This window comes from Glossina fuscipes, unplaced genomic scaffold (genome assembly GCF_014805625.2).
Source record: "Glossina fuscipes isolate IAEA_lab_2018 unplaced genomic scaffold, Yale_Gfus_2 1, whole genome shotgun sequence".
NCBI classification, from domain to species: domain Eukaryota; kingdom Metazoa; phylum Arthropoda; class Insecta; order Diptera; family Glossinidae; genus Glossina; species Glossina fuscipes.
Genome location: NW_023998415.1, coordinates 13675266 through 13698900, shown reverse-complemented (window position 1 = coordinate 13698900; position 23635 = coordinate 13675266). Strand labels below are relative to the sequence as shown.

The following is a 23635-nucleotide window of genomic DNA, read 5'->3' as shown; positions in this document are numbered from 1 at the left end:
TTGTGCACAGAGTCTATCCCATATGTATATAAATACATATGCATATATATATATATATAAATGCATATTATTAAATAAAGTAAATTCTTGCCGCCATTGTAACATCCATATTCTTAAACGGTACGCGGTAGCGCGTGCGTTGAAGGCATCACCAACATCTCCCTCATTTTGTCGCAATTCTCTTTATACGATATGTATACAAAACGGGGTGGAGCTAAACTGTGAAACTCTCACCCCCTAACGATTTTGCAGCAATTCGTTAAAGTATCACTCAATCGTTTCGCATTAATAAATTTGAGTACAACAACATTGGACTATGCCAAATTCAGTTTATTCATAACAGTCACTTATACCATTTCAGTAAACCGTGAGGCGAGTTTGAATTTTAGCCGTTGGTGAGCGCACACAATTACACAGCATTACGGCATAGATATTGAAAACAAAAAAAAACAAAAAAAGCAAAAAAAAAAAAAAGAAAAAGAAAAACACAACATTTTCCTATCGTTCACAATTCTTCTCATAACAAACCACCCAGAAATCGTATTCATTGAATAATTTTAATGATTGCGAAGTTAAAAAGGATAGTTTCACTTATAGTGAGAAACAGCATAAATATCAAATTAATATTAAAACAAAGCCACCGAATTTTTGATATACACAATTCACTCATGAACTGATTTTTAGCAAATGCCGGCAATATATTAAAACTCAAGAATAAAAATTAAATTCAATGATATTATTATTATTAATGATATCAATGTAATTGAATGGTATTTTATTATTATTCGGATATTTTGCGCATTGTTCGACGACTTTCAGACAAATGTCCGATGACTTTTTAATGTAAGAAATGAAAATTGCTTGATGAAGTGCTATATGAACAGATTAAAATTTCATATTTAAAAAGCTATAGAATTATCTAACTTTCGGAGGCAAATATGTTACGATAACTAAAATTAAATTTATTTGGTGAGATTACCTTTACAACCGTTAGGCATTTTTATGATAATCGCATAAAAGAACTCATCCATTACGTAATTGTGAGAAGAAATCATTAAACTTTTCAATTATTATTGAGATCACTTCGGACGTCATCTTCATTCTTCTTATTGATATAGTTTTTACATACCGATCTCTTTCCATTTCTTTATGCTTGTTTACTTTTAACACAACAGTTTAATTAATATTTTCCAACAGTTTAATAGTAATTCGCTTTATGAGCAAAAAAAAAAAAAGAAAAAAAAAACAGACAAGAGGAACAAGAGGACGTTCAGCTATGTACTGTGCCCCCCGTGTAAAAAGAAAACATGACAAATTTTTACAAGTTCGAAACTTACAAGCTTGTTCGAGTCCATTTAAGATGTATACCGCCTACGACCCTATAAAAATTGTCAGCTAAAATCTATTTCAATTTAATCTGTATTACGGCGCGAAATCTAAATAAAAGCGAATCGTCCATGAATCACAGATTCGCTTCGAACGTACGAAAAACGTCGATCTCGATTTTCGTTGACTCTGGCCACGATAGTAGACTCTCTTAAAGAGTATAGCATACTAAAAAAAAAAAAAAAAAAAAAAAACCTTAGATAGACAATTGCAATGTTTTATAAGTTCATAGTAGAAATAATTTAATTTAATGATTTTTTTTTTTTCGTCACTATTTATTAAAAGTAATTCACATTTGTTGAATGACTAATATATGCGAACAACATATATTCTCAAGATCAAAATAAAAGTTAATTTGGAAGCGTTAAAGTTGGAAAATTTTTTCAAAAAATTGGCATTTATCTCAACTTGTTGTCGTTGAATTTGTCGAATAAATCAAATCAACGATGAATATCTTAGACTTAGTGATACTTATATATATCGTTGCTCTGCTGTATGCATACAATTTAAATGAATATAACAAATTTTGAAAATTCAAATGAAAAAAATTGAGTTTCTCAATTTGAACATTTTGATGGTAATGGTAGTGTAAGTACTTGCGTACTTAGTCTATGATGAAAAGGCAAACCAAATGATATGAGGCATAACTCGATCACCTAAAAAGGACTGCTTCATTAGTTAAATGCCTTAACAATCTAGCAGACAACTTTTCATGTTCACATTTAAAAGCAGGTGAAAATCATGCATATTACGTCAAGCGAGTATGAAAAAATTTGCAAAACATTTCGTTAATTAAAGACGTGCCAGTTAGATTGTTTGGGATCACTTTTGGGCCAAAGTACTAATATTCTTGACGAATATATGTATGTATGTATGTGAATTTTAAATTAATTTCGCAATTCTTGTTCAGTTATATAAACAAGTTGAACGTGAGTATTATTAGCATTCTCATGGTTGAACACATTTATTTAAAAACTGAAAAGCTGATGGACTCATACCTTTAAATGCCTTCTTTAAAAGCTTTCTTTACGAATCATTCCAAACGCTTTATAAAATTTTATAAATTCTCTCGTTCTCTCCAGTTTTCTCGCTTCGTTTCTCGTCCTCTCCGGTTTTTTAAGAATTTTCATAAAATGCAAATAAAAATATGCATGGAATAAGAGATATATAAATATATTCATACGAAATGTAAATAAAAGTCAGCCTGCAAAGGAGATATATACACATGAACGTATACGAAGGAGTAATAGAAGGTTTGGTTAAGGAGCATAAGTTGAAGCTTTTTATACAGAATACTTCACACTTGAAATAAGACTAACATGTAGATGCATGCACGAGCAGATCAGTGAATATGTGGGTGTGTTTTACTTTTTCACAGTGAGTGCCTGCCTAAATCATTTGCATTTCATGTAAATTCAATTTACAAAATACACACTCATATATTGCGAACAAAAAAAAAAAAAAAAAAAAAAACGTTAAAACAGCAAAAAAAAAAAATAAAAATAAATAAATAAATAAATAATAATAATATTAATTTATTCTTGTAAAATATTTCATTCTTAAACTTAATCTGTTCGTATCGCGAACAGTTTTACAAATTAAATAGAAAGTCTACAGTTCCGGTTAGTTTCGGAAGGGAAAAGCCATTAGCTATAATAATGCCCATGTCATTAGAAATTAATAGCTAAAGTTATACACATATATATGAAAAATATTCAAGACTTGATCTTCCAAAGTACCAATTGTGGCCAATTTCATTATTCTTTTGAATAATTTTCGTTTCGATTGAACTTAGGAAAGTGTTCCGCTATTGAAACGATGATTTCAGTGAGCGAAGCGATGAGAGATCATATCACATTTCTTCTTAATTTTTACGAAACTCATAGCTAAAAATAATTATTATTAAATTTGCCCGATGAGTAAAAAAGTTCCCCTTGAACGAATTAATTAAAAGGGAATAACAAACTGAAGGATTAACAGATATTTTGATTAACAACGAATTATATAATTATTTCGAATTCGTATCTAAATGTCGTGCAGACATTTTTTTTTTAATAGTGCTTATTAAAAAAATGCACTCTTAACTTCTCGTTTAGCAATACGTTGTAACTGCACTGAATTTACACTACTGAGAACATCTTTATAAAGCAAAGTTAACGGAAAGGAGAGGTCAAGTCTAATTAGGACAAGGGGAGAATCTTTTTTAAATATTTGTTAAATTCTTCAAGTTCAATGGCCGTGTGATAACTGCCTGCAGAACTGTAAAAACTTTTTACGTTGAAATCAATGCATAACTAAATCTTTTTGATAATATCGAACTTTTTTCAAGCCTAACTAGCCGTGAATAAGTAGACTTGGCATGGACTCGCTTGATAAGTCAAAAAACAAACAAAAAAAAAAAAAAATAGGGAAAAACTTTTATTAGAAGCACATATGTAAACATCGAATACATTTATGATTAGATCAGTTTTACATACACAAAATTTTATCAAATTATCAATTCTTTTATATTCGTTTCGCCTCAGAGGACTAACATTCACCTCTAATCGCGGCACGTGTTACGAATTTGTAATCAATGGGGTCCTTTTTTTCTATTTTGCACGCATGCATACACACACACACACACACACACACACATCGTACGTATTACACATGTATGTTTTGACTTTTGTAAATTAAGTTATTATCTGTATTGCGACTATCCATATACTTTTCATACGAAAGAAGGACTTACGTGTACTAAGCGTTCATTCTACACAATACCGCATAAGCTAACGCTAATTTCAACATTAGTCTTCTCATAAAGTTGGAAAGAGTGTATATAAGCATACATAAGCACACATACGGTAGGATATATGTATGTATAGAAATATGAATGCGATAGGTAAGAAAGCATCGATAGCCGTATATGGTGGCAATGCGGGCCTGGACCCCGCTAAAAATCTCTTACACTTCAATTCCCTATATTGAGGGACAATTGCTTACGTATACCGATTTCTATTTTTTCAAATCGTGCATGATATCAACAAATCCGACGGTCCTTTCGCTACTCCTTCAATTACAAGATGTTTCTTGCATTTTCTGGCTAATTCGCGCAGAAATTTTCTACATCTACAACAGCTGGCCACAATATTTAGCAAGTTATAAGGTAATTTGAGTTTTTAGATGCCAACGACAACATGTTGCCAGTTAGCGGATTTAATAATCTTTTTTGCATCCAATATTACTACAAGGCAGTATTCTTTATTCCGACCTTTCCTAAGCTACTTCTAAAGCTGTAACGCCATAATTTGGTGTTACATTTGGTGTTTTCATTTTCCAACAAGAATTTGCTCTCTGAGATAGCCTACTGAACAAAAATAGAGATAAAGATGCCATATGAACGTAAATCTGTCTTGCGATTGCACTTACTTCCCTAATTAATGTTCATTTTACATTCCGCATATCCCACCTAGTGATTATGTACTGGAACGCAGCTGACTGAGGAAGGAGCGCTAGGTTGTGAGAAGATCGGCTGAGATGTGGGTATCATTTTATCCATTATTATGTTACAGACCACTTCTCAAGGATCACGATTTAGGGAAGTCATGCAATGGGTTGACACTAACCTTATAAATTCTGCTCTACTACTCATGTATCGCCCACGTCAATGGTATAGTCTAGGAAGTTCTGCCTATCAGTCATTGTAAGACAAAGTCATTCCTGGCGTCGCAGATAACGGGATGCTGCTATCACCAGCTCTGTACCCGGTCATTTCTGAACTGTTTCTGATACGCCATAATCAACAATTTATCAGTCACGATCTTGACGCCTGTCGATAGGCTTCACTTAGGTATACCTTCATTTTTGGCTTTCTTCAATATGCTTCCGGCAAACATCTCTATCACTTTTCGTTTTTTCACATCATGCAGCATCCTTATCACGCCACTGCTCAGGAAAAAGGAACTTTCCAATTTCCGGAGTGTAGTCTCTGTCATTCGTCTTAGTATTTCGGGTAGATAGAGAACACAAGTTTAACGTCTTCCATGCATGTGCATAAACTACAAAGTAAATGCTACTTTATCTTAAACCTATATAGATGCGATCAAAAATCATGAATGCTTATTGGCGTCTTATTTGTCTTATTCATATTCGAAAAATTCAGTGAATTCACAAGAGATGGTTGGTTAGAAAATATTCAACGTGAATGCGAAGTTCCCTCATCGATAAATTTTGGTTAGACGTAGTCACTTGCTTGCTCTCACGCCCGGCATGTGCATTGCTTAGTTAGTATCTTTTTTCAATTTTGACAATCGATAATTTTTCTGTTTAACTTACGTACAATGTTCAACTGAAGTTGAACATTTGAACAGTAAGAAACCCTATAGACGAATTCTGGGCACTTGCCACCGATCTATTAATTGTTGGCGCTATAGACAGCGTACAAAAATTATTTCATTCACTTTTCGTTAGATGCTTATTAACCGAAACACATAGCAGCCATTATAAAGTCGCCGCATGAACTATTATTATTATATATATCGTTTATCCAATTCACAATATTCGCAAACTTGTAAATCGCATAAAACATTTCCGTCTTTTCCTGCTTCGTCCGCTTTACCTACTGTATAATGACTAGCGTATATATAATCACTTTCCGAAATTGACTACTTGACGTTTTGAACAACATGTAAATAAAAATGCATACTTTAGTTATATATATATAATGTTGTGTATGAATGTTGTTGAAGCGAACGTTGTTGAACCAACAAAAGTACGACTCCTAATAAAGGAAAACAATATAAATTCAAGTAAGTAATCTACAGCGTAAATACTTTTAAACTTTCGACCTGGATTAAAGCTACAAAAAAAATATCCAAACGCGATAATTCGCATATTCACTTTTTCTAGAATTGGTGTGAAATCAACCACAACGGGCAATGTCGCAGACTGAAGGAAATGATATATGCGCCATAGGTTTTGATGAGAAGGTATTGCCGGCGAGAGTAGCGTGCGGTCGTTTACTTTGCTATAAATGCTTAAAAATTATGAAATGTCACCCCGCCCAGTGAACTACTACGTGATCTACTCGCTGCCTTAAATGCCGCTTGCTCCTAAAAGAGGAAAATCGAGATGTTTATTAAAATGACAAAATCACGTTTAAGAAGAAAAGAAATACCCAAGTAAAATCGAAACTCCTGATACCACACGTACTACGCCCCTCATTCCTATGGCCCCTTATCCTCAGCTTCTAAACTGAAGCGTCTACGGCAATGAGAAATATGTTTCATATCAGCGAAATGATAGGCTTAACCCAGAAGAGATCCAAAAGAAGTGAAGGACATTTGCGATACAATTTTGAATTATGGATCCTACTATTATTATGAGAAAGAAGACAATAGTGAACCTGTCGAAAATAGTAAGATAAACGATCGAGAGGGCACCGCAAGCGCTAATCAAATCAATCAACAGACAATAGTTTTACTGATAATGGATCCCAAAACACAGTGATAATAGTCCATCGATAAGAGCAATTTATCTTAAATTATTAAGCCCTCTCAGGCTGCATATAATATGTAAGAATTATCTTTTTTCCAAATTAAAGATATTGATCGCCACTATTACATATTGTTACGAAAATCCCAAATCCAGTTAATGTCAGCTAAGTAATTTTCGTAATAATGATTTCCCTAAAGAGGGAAAAACCAAATGAGCATTTGCAGGCGCCTCATGCAGCTGCAGGCCGATTAAAACAATTAGAGGAAAAGCAGGCTGGGATTAGAAATAAAATCATAAATTTAGGTATAGTAACATGCTTGTAAAATTGTATATAAATAACCTATTTGTGGAAGGGAGAATTAGTCGGCCAAGAACATTTAAGCTGAGAGTACGGCCAAAATAAATTGTGAATAATTCTAATGTTAAGAAATAGAATTGTAAATAAATACTTCTACTGTCGTGAAAGACAAAGTAATAAAGTAAAAGAACTTTGAAATGTATTTCTCTTGATCGAAATATCCAGGATCTAGTGATACGAACTGTATCTAGTAAAAGCGAATTTCTGAACAATATATTATAATGGTCTCAATAACATTTCTTCGATTTGATTCTAATATAAGTCTATACGATTTTTACATCGATCTTGCCATTACAATGTCGTCTGTTCCTTGCCTCACAAATGACATTAAAAAGGGAATAAAATATTAATTATTGTATCATTTTTTTTAATATTCATATATTATAATATTATAATAAAAATTTCGTTTACAATAAATATACAAAAATGAAGATAGATTTTACTAAAATGTACGTAGTACAAACATGATGCGACTTTGGAATCAGCTAATAATGAAATTGTGTTGGTTAATAAATTGTTTCGTGTAACCTTTCACATTGCTTCCTAAACATAAATAAATGTGTAAGCAATTTAAATGCGTTTGTTCGAATTGTGGTTGATGTGTGTGTGTGTTGCCGATCATCATATTCAACTCGAATTGCACTTTTACGTCACATCGCTACACAATATTTCTCATTTGATGAGCATTGTAAATAAATATTCATTTTCATTAATCATCCCGATTAAACGATCAAAACAAATCGATGCATTCGTTCATATTTGGCAACTAAAAGCTTTATGTGTATCGCGTTGCGGCGAAACCGATACGTGGCTCAAGACTTGAAAGATGAGAAACAGAGAAATGAAAAATAAACATTTAAATATTTCTTAAATTATTTCACCTAACCTTTTGCGTATGCAAGGGATATTAAAAGTGAGCTTTTTATAGCGTAAAGAAGTAAAATGAGAAGAAAATAAATGCGATTAGGAAGAAAAATGTTTCTACTCCTTACTACAAAGATAATAGATTACATTCTAATACTTATAGATGTTTTTTTTTTTTTTTTTTTTTTAAACTGACTTGATGAGATCTATGCTTTATGAAATTCTTTGAGGCAGGCCTCACAATTGCAAGGAGTCCTCAGCTCTTGTCTGACGGCCAACAAATACTTAGAGACGATGTCCTCTATCATATACTGTACGTATATTCATCACTTTCGTAATTCTTAGTCATCCTAACAATGTTTTAAGGAAACAGGATAACATAACATAACGCATAATTATGTTGTGTTTTCTCTTCGTCATTTCTTTCCTTTCCTTTTTTGAGAACGTATTAGCTAAACTTTTTTCATGTAATAATACACCTGTGCATCCCAACTGTCAATTTCAGTTCTCTTATCAAACCCATATCATAGTCGCCCAACGTTTATTTACCGCACTATGTAATCGGTTTCCCTTCACCAGCAGTAACATTTAGATGAAAAAGAGGAAGTTTTCATTCCATTCTACCCTAGAACCTAGAACGTTCCCAAAGTCCAGCTTAATTAACAAGTCATTTACTTATATTACAAGCTTCAAGGTTGAATTTGCTACTTAAAAACTGGGAAAGTTTATCAGGCCTTGATCGACTGGATGTGATAAATCACTTAAGTATTCATCAGTCTTGTGTTGTTATTTACTTGTGACTGCGCAAAGAGATATTAAAACGGTATGTTTTTGTTTGTATTTGTGAAGGTATCCCTAGAAAACTATTTTTATGCTTATATTTCTTGGATTTAGATAAGCAGCCACAAAAGTCTGACAAAATTTCACATAAATTACCGTTACGTTTAAACAGTTAACATGATGTTAGTTTAGTGGCGCAAAAAAGTTACTTGCAAAAAAACAAAAAAAAATTTAACCGAACTATTGATGACCCAGCTACTGCATATAAAAAATACATATAAAAAAACAAAAACACTAGGACACGGCCCACTATTAACTTCGCTTAGCACAGGTATTCATATAACGACCTTTCAAAATAAAGTGTCTTATGAGAAGCGATCGAAAACGTGGACCGGGATGAATCATTTTGATCGATAGGATTCGTCGTTGGGTTAAAGCCCGTCGTAAAAAACTTTTCAAAATATGTCAAAAAGAGCGACCCTTAGGTTGAACAAGAGAAAGCAAGACGGACACACGGACAGACAAGCTTAAATCGATTCAAAATTATTATTATTTAGAACCGGTCGGTATAATAACAGTTGGGTCTACCTCAAGTCCTTTTTGGGTGTTGCACACATCTGCTAGAAATTTAATATAATTTTGTGGCAAAAGTGGTGTATGTTATAAAAACACTTAAATAAAAGATGCTTCACGTGGATGGCTCTGCCGTTACCATTTTTCAAAAGGTATTTTTATATCGTACATCACTTGTGATAGATTAAGCTTGCACGGACCTATGTAATAGGCAGCAGCGTTTAAGATCGACCAGAAACTTATTCCGAATCGATCTAACCCTGTCTGTCCATCTATCCGTTTAATGTCTTTCAATGTAAATTTGTGTTCAAACTAATGGTCGCAATTTTTGGAGATATTTTGATGAAATTTGGTATATTGACATGTTTTGACCTAAGGCCGAACACTATTGCAAACAGTTTGGTTCGGTTCACTTTTTGGACTACTTCCCATATAAAGTCGTTATATGAAAAAAATTGCCAGCTTTCAAAATTTCTCGACCAAAATGATTGAGTAACGGTACTTCAACATTCTACACTGATATGAAAACTTCGGACCGTCTCGGGAAATTTTTTCAACTACCTCTCATATAACGAAAACTAAAGTTCATATGACAAAGAGATCTAATTTTCAATGCTTCATGATGAAAATCAAATCATAATAGTGATTCAAGATAAAAAAATTAACTCTACAAAATTTGAACTATCTCTATCTATTTTTTGGATCCTAGCCTAGCCGAGCGGGTTTTTAAGAAAACTTTGTTTTTTTGGACAGAAAAATTGAAATTTTAATTATGTTATGATGAAAGTTGATCCATAATAGTAATATTTATTATAAAAATTAACCATATTAAATTTTGAATACATACCACAATTTGTGAATCTCTTGGACACAACCATTTTTAAGGAAAGTTAGCAAAACGGTTTAATTTTTAGTATACAGTTTGATAATAGTAGTAGCTTCATATAAGAATAGGGTATAAATTTAGTGTTCTATGGCAACAATAAGAATTGTGTTCAACAATATGGTGTAGGGTATTTAATAGTGGCCTAGCCTGACTTGCTTTCAATGCTTAATTCGTTCTATTGCGTTTCGCTCCATCACAAAATCGTACTTTTAAGTTGTAACAGTGGTTTCTCCCCTTAAATTGCCTCAATTGATTATGATTTCGAACCGATCACTCGATTGATTCGTCCGTAAAAAGGTGAAATTTTTGAATCCTAGTATACGGTATACGACAAATAGCATAACGGGGAAAATCATTATGTGATCAGAGATCTATCACAAAAGAGATGGATTTGAATTGATTCCGGATGTCATATGATGAAATTACATTTTAGATAATCTGGAAATGGAATGATTAAACGATGATTTTTAACGCTTTCTAGCGTATTTTATATTGCGCTTGTAAAAGTATTTAGTAAAATTTAGTGTAATATATAATAATTTTACCAACGCAAAAATAAATATATTTAATTGTAATATTTTATTGGTTACTTGTTCGATAGCCCAGATTTCTGCAAAACTATGCAGACAATTGATTATCGTACTCATGAGGACCGCATAAAAGGCATATAATTTAATTACGCAATCAAACAAGCGTTAACAATTCCCTTTGTTGTTTATGTTGTGACTTGGCGAGAATTAACAGAGGACCGAGCAGGGTTAAATAGCAGGGGTGTGCGTTCAAATTGTATACGCACACATAAATATACCCAACCTACCTCCCATCCACCCACTCTGTTTAACTTCAAACAATGTATGCAACCCTCCAATTTTTTATTTAATTTTCTACTGTATGATTCCCTTTTTTTTTTTTCTTTTCTTTTTTCTCTGTTTTTCAGCTATACAAACGTGTAGATCTTTTTTTACAATCGTCAGCAGTCTCTTTTCATTTAGTTAAATACAAAGACACAAGCTTGCGAGCTTACATATAAATTATGTTGTACGTACATATTGTGTGCTCTGGAATTGTGTCATAATCAGATTATCAAATGCTTGCAAAAGTCATTGATGCACTCTACAATGGTTCGGCTAAACCGGAAACTTTAGTGCGAGCGAATACGAGCCTCCTCTCAACCCTTAGAAATGTGTTACAATTCTAACGAATTCAACATTTATTCAACTTTTTCTTTTTTTTTTTTTGCTTTGTTAAGAAACTTATATTACGCTTGGAAAAATTTCACAGTAAAACCGCTAAGGAAAATACATTCTACTAAAACAACTTTAGCAAATAAATTACTGGCATCAGGAAATAATGCAAAGACAATTGATCCCGTTTTTTAAAAACAATATCAAAACTTCTGTGCAAAAGTATACATGTTTTACATATACTACTAAAAGGAATTCCGTTAGCAGGCATATGAAATAAATGATAACTTCTTAGTTAAGTTTTAACGTTCGAAGCGACGGACTTACTTGTTTTAATGCATATGGGCAAAAAAGAGAAAATTACTTCAATGTTTCGATCAATCATTTTTAAAGTCATTTGAAAACCAAACCAAAAAGAAAGAAGAAAAATGGCATTTAACTTTTACTTACACATTTCCTTAAGTGTACTTTTTTTTTATTTTTGACTGGCTCGTGACATTCAATACTGAAAATATTGCAATATAGATGTGTTCAAATAAAATTTTATTATGCTTATGTGTGTTTAAAACGCTTAGATACTATCGGCAACCTTTGCGGTCATAAGATTTTCCTATCCTCGGAAAACAATTAAATTATTACCATGAAAACGTTTCCAACTGAATCTTTATTTCAGTTGTAACTATTCTTTATTTCACGTGAGTTAATTATGAAGAACTGTTTATTATAAAAGCATAAAAAACTTACTTTCAATTCCTCATATTTCAATTGAGAGATAGAGGAAATTTTTGGCATCGTCTTGGCAAATGACTACCTAATCCATTAATATAGGCTTTAATACAGGATTTCACACTAATTATCTCTGACACAATTAGCGCAAAAAAAAGGTCATTAATGACACATTTTACCAAATATTAAATTCATTCATAAAATTCAAATTTTTCATCGATCACGCAAAGCGATTTCAGATGTGATATAACCTTAAATAAAATATTTTATAATTTGATAAAATAAAAATGTTGAGCTGTTAGCTTGCAATTGCACAGCCGTCACTGGCAAAAGTTACTCTTCGGTATTATACAATAATAATAAATTACAACAAGTTATATTAAAAAGTACCTGGTGATGTTTACAGCTACACTATCTAAACTACCTTACAGCGTAGAAGAGAATATCGTTGAAAGGTGTAACATGTGGTGTTTTCTTTTCTTTTTTTTTTTTTTTGAATTTTAAAAAGTATTTAAACTTAGGAAGTAATGAAAAACACCATTCAATCGAAGCTAATTTAAAAACTACTATCTTTCGTCGCGCATCATCACAATAATTTGCAAAACAAAGACATCGCCAGCGTCAGAAAATTCTCTGTCGTTTATCACGTTTTGTAAATTGATTTAGGACTAGTAGGTATCTTCTAAAGATTCGCCTAATCATATTTTCACATATGCATTAGTTGCCTAATGCGTTGCGTGGACCAACCTAACCTCTAAATTTTTTTTAAAAACTACATCTACCTAAACGATGTAACCACATCATCATTACATTTGCGTCAGCTTAAGGCAAGAAAGCAGTTTAGCGAATTAATAATATATAGTACGCATGACGTGTAAGCAAACTGTGCAAATAAGATGTAGTTAAAAAAACTCTAATTGAATTAATTCACTGTTAAATCATAAAATAAGGTAGACAAAGTTAAGGTAAAACAAATACACTGGACTATGCTACCAGCTTGACTAGCTTGACTAGCTTGACTTGTTCTCAAAGAGCATTGATTATGTTTAACGCCTTGGAGTATTTATACGTTTGATAGGCATTTAGTCCAAAAACCCAGGTCTCAGTGCATATGCATAAACGTTTCAACGTTTCAAGAACAAAGTAAAAAAATGAGCATGATGCACTTGTAGCAACTAAAAGCGCAAGTATCCGTTAAAAATTCGAAAATTTGAATTCATGACACATTTTCATGAATAAACAACGCCTTCCTGCAGATTGATATCAGACATTCCCTTAATATTTATTCCATCGTTGTCGACCTAGTCTAGTGCCGTTATCTTAAAAAAAATCTCAAAAAAAATAATTTCATTATTCTCTAATATTAATAATAGGCGTGACCGATTTTTTTCCACATTTGTAGTGATAAGGCAGAATTGCCCATCGAATGCAAGACTTCGTATTGTTGAAGTTTGTTTTTTTTTTTAATTTATGGGATTTCCCCTTTGCAAGTGACACGTTAACAGTCAGACAGAGAAGTGAGGAAGGAGAAAGAGATAGAGAAGTGGTCGTCGGAGCATAGCTACGACCAAAGAAAACCCTCCGGCACATGAAATTTGGATCCGCGAACAATGACTTGGTGGCGATTCTTATCTACTCAGCTACCCATGCGGATGGTTATAAGTAATAAGCAAAAATCTCATTTTCTTACTTTTGAAAACACTACAGATTTTCGACTTTCCAATGCCAACACAATTTTTAATATTTCTGTCAAATTTGAAGACGATATATTAATAGGTCCACAACAAGCTCATAAACGGAACAGATAAACGTGCGCAAACGTACACGGACAAGAATGTATGCAAATTTTTTTAGATTTGCGAAATATGTGTGTACTGGGCATAGAAAAAAGATTCCGAATCTAATATTAGTGTTAAGACGGATTCAGTTCCTCCACTTGTTTCTTTTTTCATTCATAAAAAGCAATATATATATTTTTTTAAAGCTAAAAATTCAATCAAAAATTTTAGCGAGACACACCAAAAATCAAATCATATCGGAGAACGCGCACACACACACACACATGGTCTGAGTACTCTTCCGAAGCCAATTTCACCAAAAGATTTATTGAAAATCAGGAACTTCCGCATACAATTAGTTTGCCGGAGACTCATCCTATTCACGGATGCGCAATGTTCCTGGTAAAGACTATATCAGGATTGGATCTTGAAAAATGTCTCATCAGAGTGAACAAAAAACACCTGATCTTGATGCTACACTATATCCAATGATCAATGCGTTATCCGATTATTGGATTTATATAATATTTCTTATAGATCATATTGACAATTCTTCTGGAAATTTGCCGTGATTGTTGTGATTCCAAAATGTAAAAACCACGCCCGTCGCTTCAGATTACCCAATCTCTCTGTTATCTTGCTACTTGATAGCAATGAAAAAATTTATTTTTTCCAGATTGCATTGCTTTCTAGAATCCAAGAGCAGGATTTAAGTCTGGTCGAATCTTTATTAATGAGAGAACAAATAAAAACATTATAGCCGGGTAAGGCCTAGCATATAATACCCTACACCGCTTTACCTAAGACAATTCTTGATTCATTTTCCAAATAAAATACCAAAGTAATGGCGTATATTTTGTGGAGAAAGCCAAAAAAAATGCGCTAACTTGATTATAACTTAGCAGAATTAATCCGCTTTTGAAAGACCTTTAGTATTATTTATCTACTTTTGTCATAAAGTATTAAAAATTTGATTTCTTCCCCATGTAAAGTCTTACTTACTTTCTCTTAGCACGCATATACAATAAGGAATGTCTATGTAAACACGATCTTGTGGACAAGGCAAGAAAAATATCCGCTCAAATTAAATCTAATGTTTTTCTTATTTCTATAAACATCTGTTCGTAGAGCCATTCAGTATGTATGACATATTGAATATAAAGAAATTTTTTTTTAAATTTTCTACGTAATTTCTTTCTAACAATTACAAGAAACTCTTATAGTCACGATTGCGGATTTTAAACTTTCTCCTGATTCGCGTAAGGATGGGCCCTCGTTAATATGCAGAATGTACATATAGTATATATATGCTCATAGATATATTAGAAACTCTGTTTGTAAAACGCTACATACATATATATATATATATATATATATATAACGTATATATATATATAACGTACGAGATAAATTCAAAAGTTACGTTCAGACGTGATCGTTATTCCACTTTTCAAGATATATTAATAATAAAGTAAATAATAAATCGAAAGGAAATCGAAAAGACAGCAAACGAAATCTTTTTTTCTATTATTATATTTCATTGCATAAGTCTGAGCATTTAAATATATAAAAGATTTTATATAAAATTTTTGCTTTTCTCATTCGTTTTCTAACTCGAACGAAAAAGCAAAAGACGGAAGAGAATATTAAAATATGTATAGAGGAAGCGGAGGTCGGTGGAGGTCGGTATGAACTGAATGTGAACGACCAACCATTTTACGTTTATTATATGTATATACTTTATATGAATGTGGGGTAGGCGGGCATCCCTTTTTATTTTTTATTTTTTTTTTTTTTGTTAAAAGATTACAACAAAGCTGAGAAGAAAGGAAGAAATTGGGCAAACAACGCTGGGCAAATAAGCTATCTGCTTATGGAAAAATTTGGTTGGATGCTGTTATGTTAGCTTAAATCTTGTCTTGTGCACAAGCATGTACAGATATACAAACATCCAATTTGTTTCTCCTCATCATCTCCATAGGAAAGTAAGTTTCAAGTGGAAACTTTTATAAATTTACTTCACTTTATTTTTGTTACTTTATTTTATAAATCAGCACAAAGGATACATCTCGTGTTGTACTTTTACAAGTTTTTCTTACAACTTTGTTAGTTTTATTTTATTATTACTGAGTTGTTTGACTGCGAGCCCCGACTATGAGACAATAAAATGAAAGAGGTGGAGCTCAGGAAATATGCATAATCATTTTTACGTTCTTTTCAAAGGCACTTTAATATAGAAACTTTTTTAAAACGTATAACGATGACATTAATTATATATATATATATATATATATATATATATTTGTTTGTATAATAAACGTAACGTAAAATAAACAATAAGATAAGCTATTTATTTTCTGTTACTGCCCATTACATAAAGAGTGTATTAAATTTTAATATGAAATGATTGCAACAAACAAACTATGTTGACTAAATTTATACGAACTCGATTCAGTTATATATATATATATATATATTTTTTTTTTTTTCTTTTTTTTGTTTTCACCTCAATTCGCATTAAGCCCCTGCAATGCGTATCATTAACGTAGAACGCCTAATTTGTAGAACTTACAGCTGCATTCTGCCATTATGACTGATCTTATCTTATAAATTTGTACAATTTTGATTCAAATTTAGCATTGCGCAACAATAGTCACAACAAGCTTTTCCAATTTCAATTTTGTTATAAAAGGAAGTCGTTATATCACAAATATCGCAAACCGACAAATGCGTTGTGATGACATCTCTGCGCTTACTTTATTTATTAGCAATATGTTATGAAAACAATGACAACGAATTATAGTGCAATCCGACTATTAGATACCCTACACTATTTCGCTTAAAAGAACCATTCATTCACATCCATGATAATAAGCCAAAAATGTGCATTCGTTTTTTGCCACGACATACTTTTCATCAAAGCTCTCACATTACTTAGAGGTTACTTAAAATCCCTTCATACGCCGTGGCCCAACTTAATTTACTTATAAAAGATTCTATTATTTGTCGGTTATTTGCATCATAAAGAACTACATTTTGGTGGGGTCTAAAAAGTAGACCAATGTGATTACAATTCCATACATACATAATTTTTATACTCCATAGCTACCATAGACGAATTTTGATCATAAAATATTAAGAATTAAACCTTTGTGCTAAAAGACTTACCATTCTTAAGAACCTACATATGGAATGTCGATCAAAGATTAGATTCATGTGATTCAAATTTGTTCAAATTTTTTTTTTTTCTTTTTTTTTTTTTGTGGTATATAAGGGTTTAAATTTTATGAAAATCTTTGAATGCGACTACATCCGGAAAATAGACCTACCTGATGAACATTTGATATAGTTAAGTTCTATATCGAGTTACCGTCAATTAGATATTTTTCACTAGAATCCTTATCTGGAATGAGATCCAAATAATAGACCGACATGGTCCAAACTCGATAAGGTTAATTTTTATGGCAAATTATTTTTATTCCGAGAATTCCAATCACCAAGAAATATTGAAAGTTAGATCTGCTTCTATAGTAGAGTGCTTATAAAAATAACCCAATTTGATCCAAATTTTTCATATTGTTTTATCGCGAAAGTCTGAAGATTGCAATATTTTTTCGTATAACGACTTTACGACATAAGACGTTCTATGTGAGTGATTGAAAAAGTAATCCGATGCGAAAAATTTTCGAAGGCGTTAATTTTTGGGCCAGAACACACCAATATACAAAATGTCATCGAAATATCTGAAAAAGTGCGCGCTGTACCCCGAATCAGACGGACAGACAAGCTTACATCGATTGAGAAAATGATTATGCCTCGACCGGTGTAATACAAAAGGTTGACCTACCTCAAGCTCTCCTAGGCGTTTGGTAGGTGCGCACAAAGTACATTCAAAAAAGAAGCCACGCATCGGCTAAATTAGAAGAAGCATTTCTATTAATTTCGTAAATATGCCGGGCAACGAAAATTCCACCTAAGCGAATTATAATTATTAAGATCGTTTGTTTTTTTTGTTTTTTTTTTTTTTGTTTTTCTTTTTGTCTGTCAAGTGAGAAAAAGAAAAGCCGGCAGACTGGGAATTGTCACACTTTTTGATCTAATGATTATAACGTGTAACGTTCAAGCAACTGTTGCGAGAAAAACATTTACTTGTATTCGTTTGTGTTATTGACATAACGCCATTAATTTCATATCAATGTTTGCATTTATTTTTAGAGGCTAATAAAGTAATTTAACTTTCGTTACGGTAATTATACACTTATTTTCACGTTCCGCAACAGCAGAGTCGCAAGATCGTTAATGATGTTACAAACGACTGGAATTTGAATGTAATGTCAACATTTTGTTTGTGACACTGAAATCGATATGCCTGCAAGGGAGCAGATATATAAAAGGTATATATATCTCAGAATATGAAACAATTCAATCTAATCTTCTGATAACTAACTATTCATATAGTATGTGAAAATTGTGAAAATTTCGATATTTATTTACTCTATATATTAAGTAAATTGAATTTAATGATAACAAGACCAATAACACCTAGAACTTACAATTGAGATCAATACGTAATTGATTCAATACGTAAATCATGCAGAGATCTGTTAGTAAACACGCTTACCGTTAAGCATCTGAAGAGTGTATAAGTTTTATGCATATTTGCCAAAAATCATTTTAAACTAATTTCTAGTTTTTTGTTTTAAGCATTTATTTAAATACGCGTACGGACACTGTTAACATTTCAAATAATATGTATGCGAGACTTTCGTTGGAATCGCTGATTCTATCATCTCATATAACACGAATTTCAAGCAACAAGCGTTAATTTCACTTCGTATTCTGAATAAGTGAGATAGAGATAGATACATTTTTTAACTTGTCCTGCTGCAAATTGAATCAGCCAAGATGTAATAAAAGCTATGTACAATTTAATTAAAATTATTTGCAATCGAACTTAAAAACAAATTCATCTCTTGAGTATTTGCTCAGTGTTGCAGCAATAAAAGCCTATGAATGCAAACTTTGTATAATTAACGAATGGGTATCAATTTTCAACTAAGATGCCTTACGATACTTAACTGAAAATTTTATAAGACTAACTATAGCACGCAATTTAACTTAAAGATTTTTATGAAAAGCTAATAGACTTTGGAAAACTTGTTATGCGCATTAATCGAACCGTCTTCATTTCTTTAGATGAGAAAGACGCGTAAAGACTTAATTCCTACTTAGCTTAGCGCCTAACCGCAGTCAGCCGCAATTAAGCAAATTAAAGTTCATATAGCATGGAAAATGTTTCCCTCTTACAGGCGGGAGTATAACTATTATAACAATTGCATCAACCTGCGCTTTTCGACGCTCATGAAATTAAGAAGCTGTTAGAGACGAAACCTATGCGAACGAATCGGTAATGTAAAACTTTATATATATTGTTGTTGTAGTACAAAAGATTAAAGAGTAAAATACTGGAGCCAAATTTCAACATCAATGACTTATGGTATAACCGTAAACTTTTCTAGTAAAATTCTAAATTTAACCGAAATCTGAGAAAACTTATAGACACCTGTATTTACATAATTCCTGGTAAGAGAGAATAATAGTACGTCTGTTTGCCTTATATCTTATGTTTGTTATTTCTATGTTTCAAATTTTGATTGTCAATCCCGCCCCAATGTACCTATCGTGCGAAAAGTATTTAAATGTTATCTTATAACTATTACGATATTCGATCCTTTGCGGCTGCATGCAAAAAGGATTCTCATAAATTTACATATATTATGTAAGACTTTATGAAACATTAAATTAGCTGATTGCATTTTTATCTTTTATAATTGACCTCTTTGAAGCATTTGGATCGAAACTGTAGTTTAACATCACGATGAATCGGAGAATAAAGCGATACGATAGATTTGAAAAGCTGATACATGCTGTGCCGCAACATTTGTAAATGGGGGATGTTTGGTGGTTGGATTACAGGCTAAGCTCTAACCCACCTACGCACTCTTGTAACTTGTAAATTGGTGCGCAATGCATAAAATAAAATGGAGGTTTTGCATGCATAACATGGTCGAGTGGTTGTTGGCACTACAAAGGCGCTAAATTGACACAATTGAAAGTACCCTTGAGCATTGAACTCGATGATGTGTGCACAGTGCGCTTAAGGGTATACAATTTAAGCTGCTGCTGCTAACACCTCTATCAACGTCATTGCCCTGCACAGTAAACATCATTGAACGTCTGTAACGTGAAACTTACAAGTGTCAAAAATATTTGCGTTTTCAATTCTGCTATTTCTCCAAAACACAAATCCTTGCATGTAGCCAGTCGCTAACATTCGCTTAAATTAACATGCACACCTCTGTGCATTCAACATGGAAAATGTACGATAAAAATTAAATTTTAAAAAATTCCTATGATGAATGATCAAGAAAACGGGCACTTTTCTTTTATTACATTATATAATGAATTGTAAGTTCGTGGGAAAAATAGACTTTCGAGGTAAATTTCAGACAATCATATCATGAGGTTTTGTGTTTGCACATGAATTAAAATTTTCCCTTTTCGCAACCTTTAATTCAATATAATCTGAATATCGTAAGTTGTATCGATAAATATAAGATGGAAATATTTATAGCAAATGTCAATGAATCACTCTACGAACTTGACTTAGCTGATTCAAAAAGCCCTAGCCATTTACAGCATACTACCGTTTTTTTTTTTTTTTTCTGCTTTAAATTACATTGCATTATATTGCAAACAAAATGCAACTGAAGCCACATGAAGATGAATTAAGTTGGCTTAGAGAGTAAACTGGATGGGGTACGAAATAGTCAGTATATGCTTTGCAAAATTTTCTGCCACAGATATTATTCTTGAACACAATGAAAGTTCACATATGTTCTAACGTCTCTAGCAAAAGTAAACCACAAAAATTGATCTTGAACTTAAGCTGAGAAAATTTCCCGATGTCTGCGTATTCTCCAAGCATGCTCTATTCTGGTTAACACTGTAAGGATGTAAGGATGTGGGATCATGGACTGCTAATTATTTCGCCTCAAAAGCACACGATTTCTACTGTGAGCGCATCCGCAAGCCATCCGATAAGAAGCAAAAAACCATAGGTTATATAATCGCTTCTTTCATAGGCATATTTATATACATAAATATGTTCTATGTTCGAATGTTAAGCGCGCTACGAATTATATTAAAAACAAAATTATCTGGCATTCATATGAAATTCTATGGTAGTAATTATATTCATCACATTTCATTATACATTATCATATCATATTATTATTATTATTATTATTATTATTATTACTATTATCTAAAGTAGAGCTAACACAGATGAATGAATGCAAACCTATCTGCATATTTACGAATACTTTCAATACGTGTATGCATGCATTCAATACGTTAAGTGCATCTTTTCAGACGTTAAAATACTATATCAAGGCTTACAAGCTTATTTCAACTAATGGACAAATGTATTGGTGCGAATTTAGGCAAATACGCATGCAAATGCATTCATTTTACATATATCAACGGTTTTTCATTGTATCAAAAATTCCATTAACTTATCATCATATCATCTCAATTTTTTACTTCAACAGAAATCCAAAGTTAAAAGAAGATCTTTTTTTTTTCTTACGCAGATGATTACAGCAACAGTAGGAGACTTTATTTTACTTAAATTTTAGAATCGAAATCGAGGAAATTATTTGTTTGCTGGTTACAAACATATATATATATATAATATATAATAATATATATAATACATTTTGATAATTGCAACAAATTGGCGAATCGGAATTTATTTTAATCAAATCTGTGCATGAATCATTATAATCGATATACTTGGAATTAATTTTTGTAAATTGCAAAAAGTCAAAAATTATTTTTCCTAAAAGATAGGAGGAACGTTTAATAACGTTTCGTCCTCCGTTTTTTTTTTTCTTCTTTTTTTTTTTTTTTTTTTTTTTGTTAATAGCAAATCAGCTCCGAAGTGAATAATCTCATGTGGACAGTTTTAAAAATTGCAAAAATGTTTTAACTAAACTTATTCATTCCTTCCCAGTCCACTTTAAATTAAAATGCATTTTTATAACTATTCATCTCTTGCTTATATGTGAAGGGATGTACGCATTAACAACAATATAGGATATATATATATACATATATATATATATATTTCGATATATGTATAAAACATTTCATTACATCTATACTTTTGTATATATACGTACATACATATATATATATATATATATTTATGTACGCATATGTGGCTAGTTGTTTGCGGTTATACGTATCCCAAAGTTTCAAATAATTGTGGTTTCTATGTAGTTGTTCAATATAAACAAACATTTTGTCAAATCCAACAATACAATACATACATAACAAAATGCACTTTCAAATATATAGCTACATGTACACTTATGCCCATATATATTTGCAACAATATGCGTACAATGACACCTATCATCATCGATAACAAATTAAGTGAAAACATTTAAAAACCAACTACGTCCAGTACGCTTCTGATCTTATATTATAATATCTTTAGCAACATTTATCTTCTTCTGTATTATGGCAAATACTTTCGAACAAGAGTCAATTGCTAAATAAGAGATGTCTTTTTTTTTTTTTACCCATCACTGTAATATAGCTATATATACTCATTTTGCTTCTTTTTTTTTTCTATAATGTATAGAAGACCCGAAACGAAGCTTCAGAAATACTATAAACTTTATATATTCTTGATTAGCGTGAAATTGTGAATTGTGATTAAGCTACGTCTGTCCGTCTATGTCGTATTTGTTGTAGACACTATCCTGATCGCAAATATGAAGATGACGACTTCAAATTCGGTAGTAACATTGGGTAGTATTTGCACGCAGATTGGTATTGAAAATGATATATATATATATATATATATATTAATCAGAGCAAAAGCGCGCAGTGAAGCGTAGACTGTATGTAACTTGGTTTTTTTAAACAACATTTTTTGCATTTTTACTCGTTAGTTGGAAATTATTAAAGTTAGAAAGTTGAAATTTTTCACATTTACCTTATGAAACAGTCTACCATTTACGTTCAAAAATGGACACAATCGGCCAAGCCCGAATAAAGTTAAATTTTATTTTTTTCACTTTTTTGAGGTTTCATGCTTATTTGCCATAAGGCAAAGTAAACAAAAATGTTTAAAATTATTGTGTACATTCCCCAAATGAAAATATACTATCTGCCTAAAAATGGGTTAAATTTAATATGGATATGATAGACGGTACGAATAATTTTTTTCTTAATAATATCAACGATATGGGTATCAAATAAAAGAACTTGAAGAGTAGAATGTGAAAAGAAAGCATAGGTGGCAGGTATGCGAGATTCGGCTCCCGCCTAATCTAACTTTCTTGCTTGTTAAGTTTTAAAGTCAATAAACTCAATATTCGCAGCACAACATGCCACTGAAACCGATGGTGGGATTGAGATAATTGTTTAATACGAGGAATCACTAAAACCGTAGGATAGAAAAATTGACATACGAACACGAAGATTTAAGGGAGGAAATCACTGCAACAGCCTAAAAAAAAAAAAAAAAAAAAAAAAAAAAGATTTG

The 23635-nt window shown here is 31.9% G+C and overlaps 1 long non-coding RNA gene across 1 annotated transcript; it reads left to right on the top strand.

The window, feature by feature from the left end:
* The first annotated feature begins 5859 nt into the window (after window positions 1-5859).
* On the top strand, window positions 5860-6794 carry LOC119632155. The gene is made up of 2 exons (XR_005246745.1): window positions 5860-6176; window positions 6277-6794. It is a non-coding gene; the product is annotated as an uncharacterized LOC119632155 (long non-coding RNA).
* Window positions 6795-23635: the final 16841 nt, after the last annotated feature.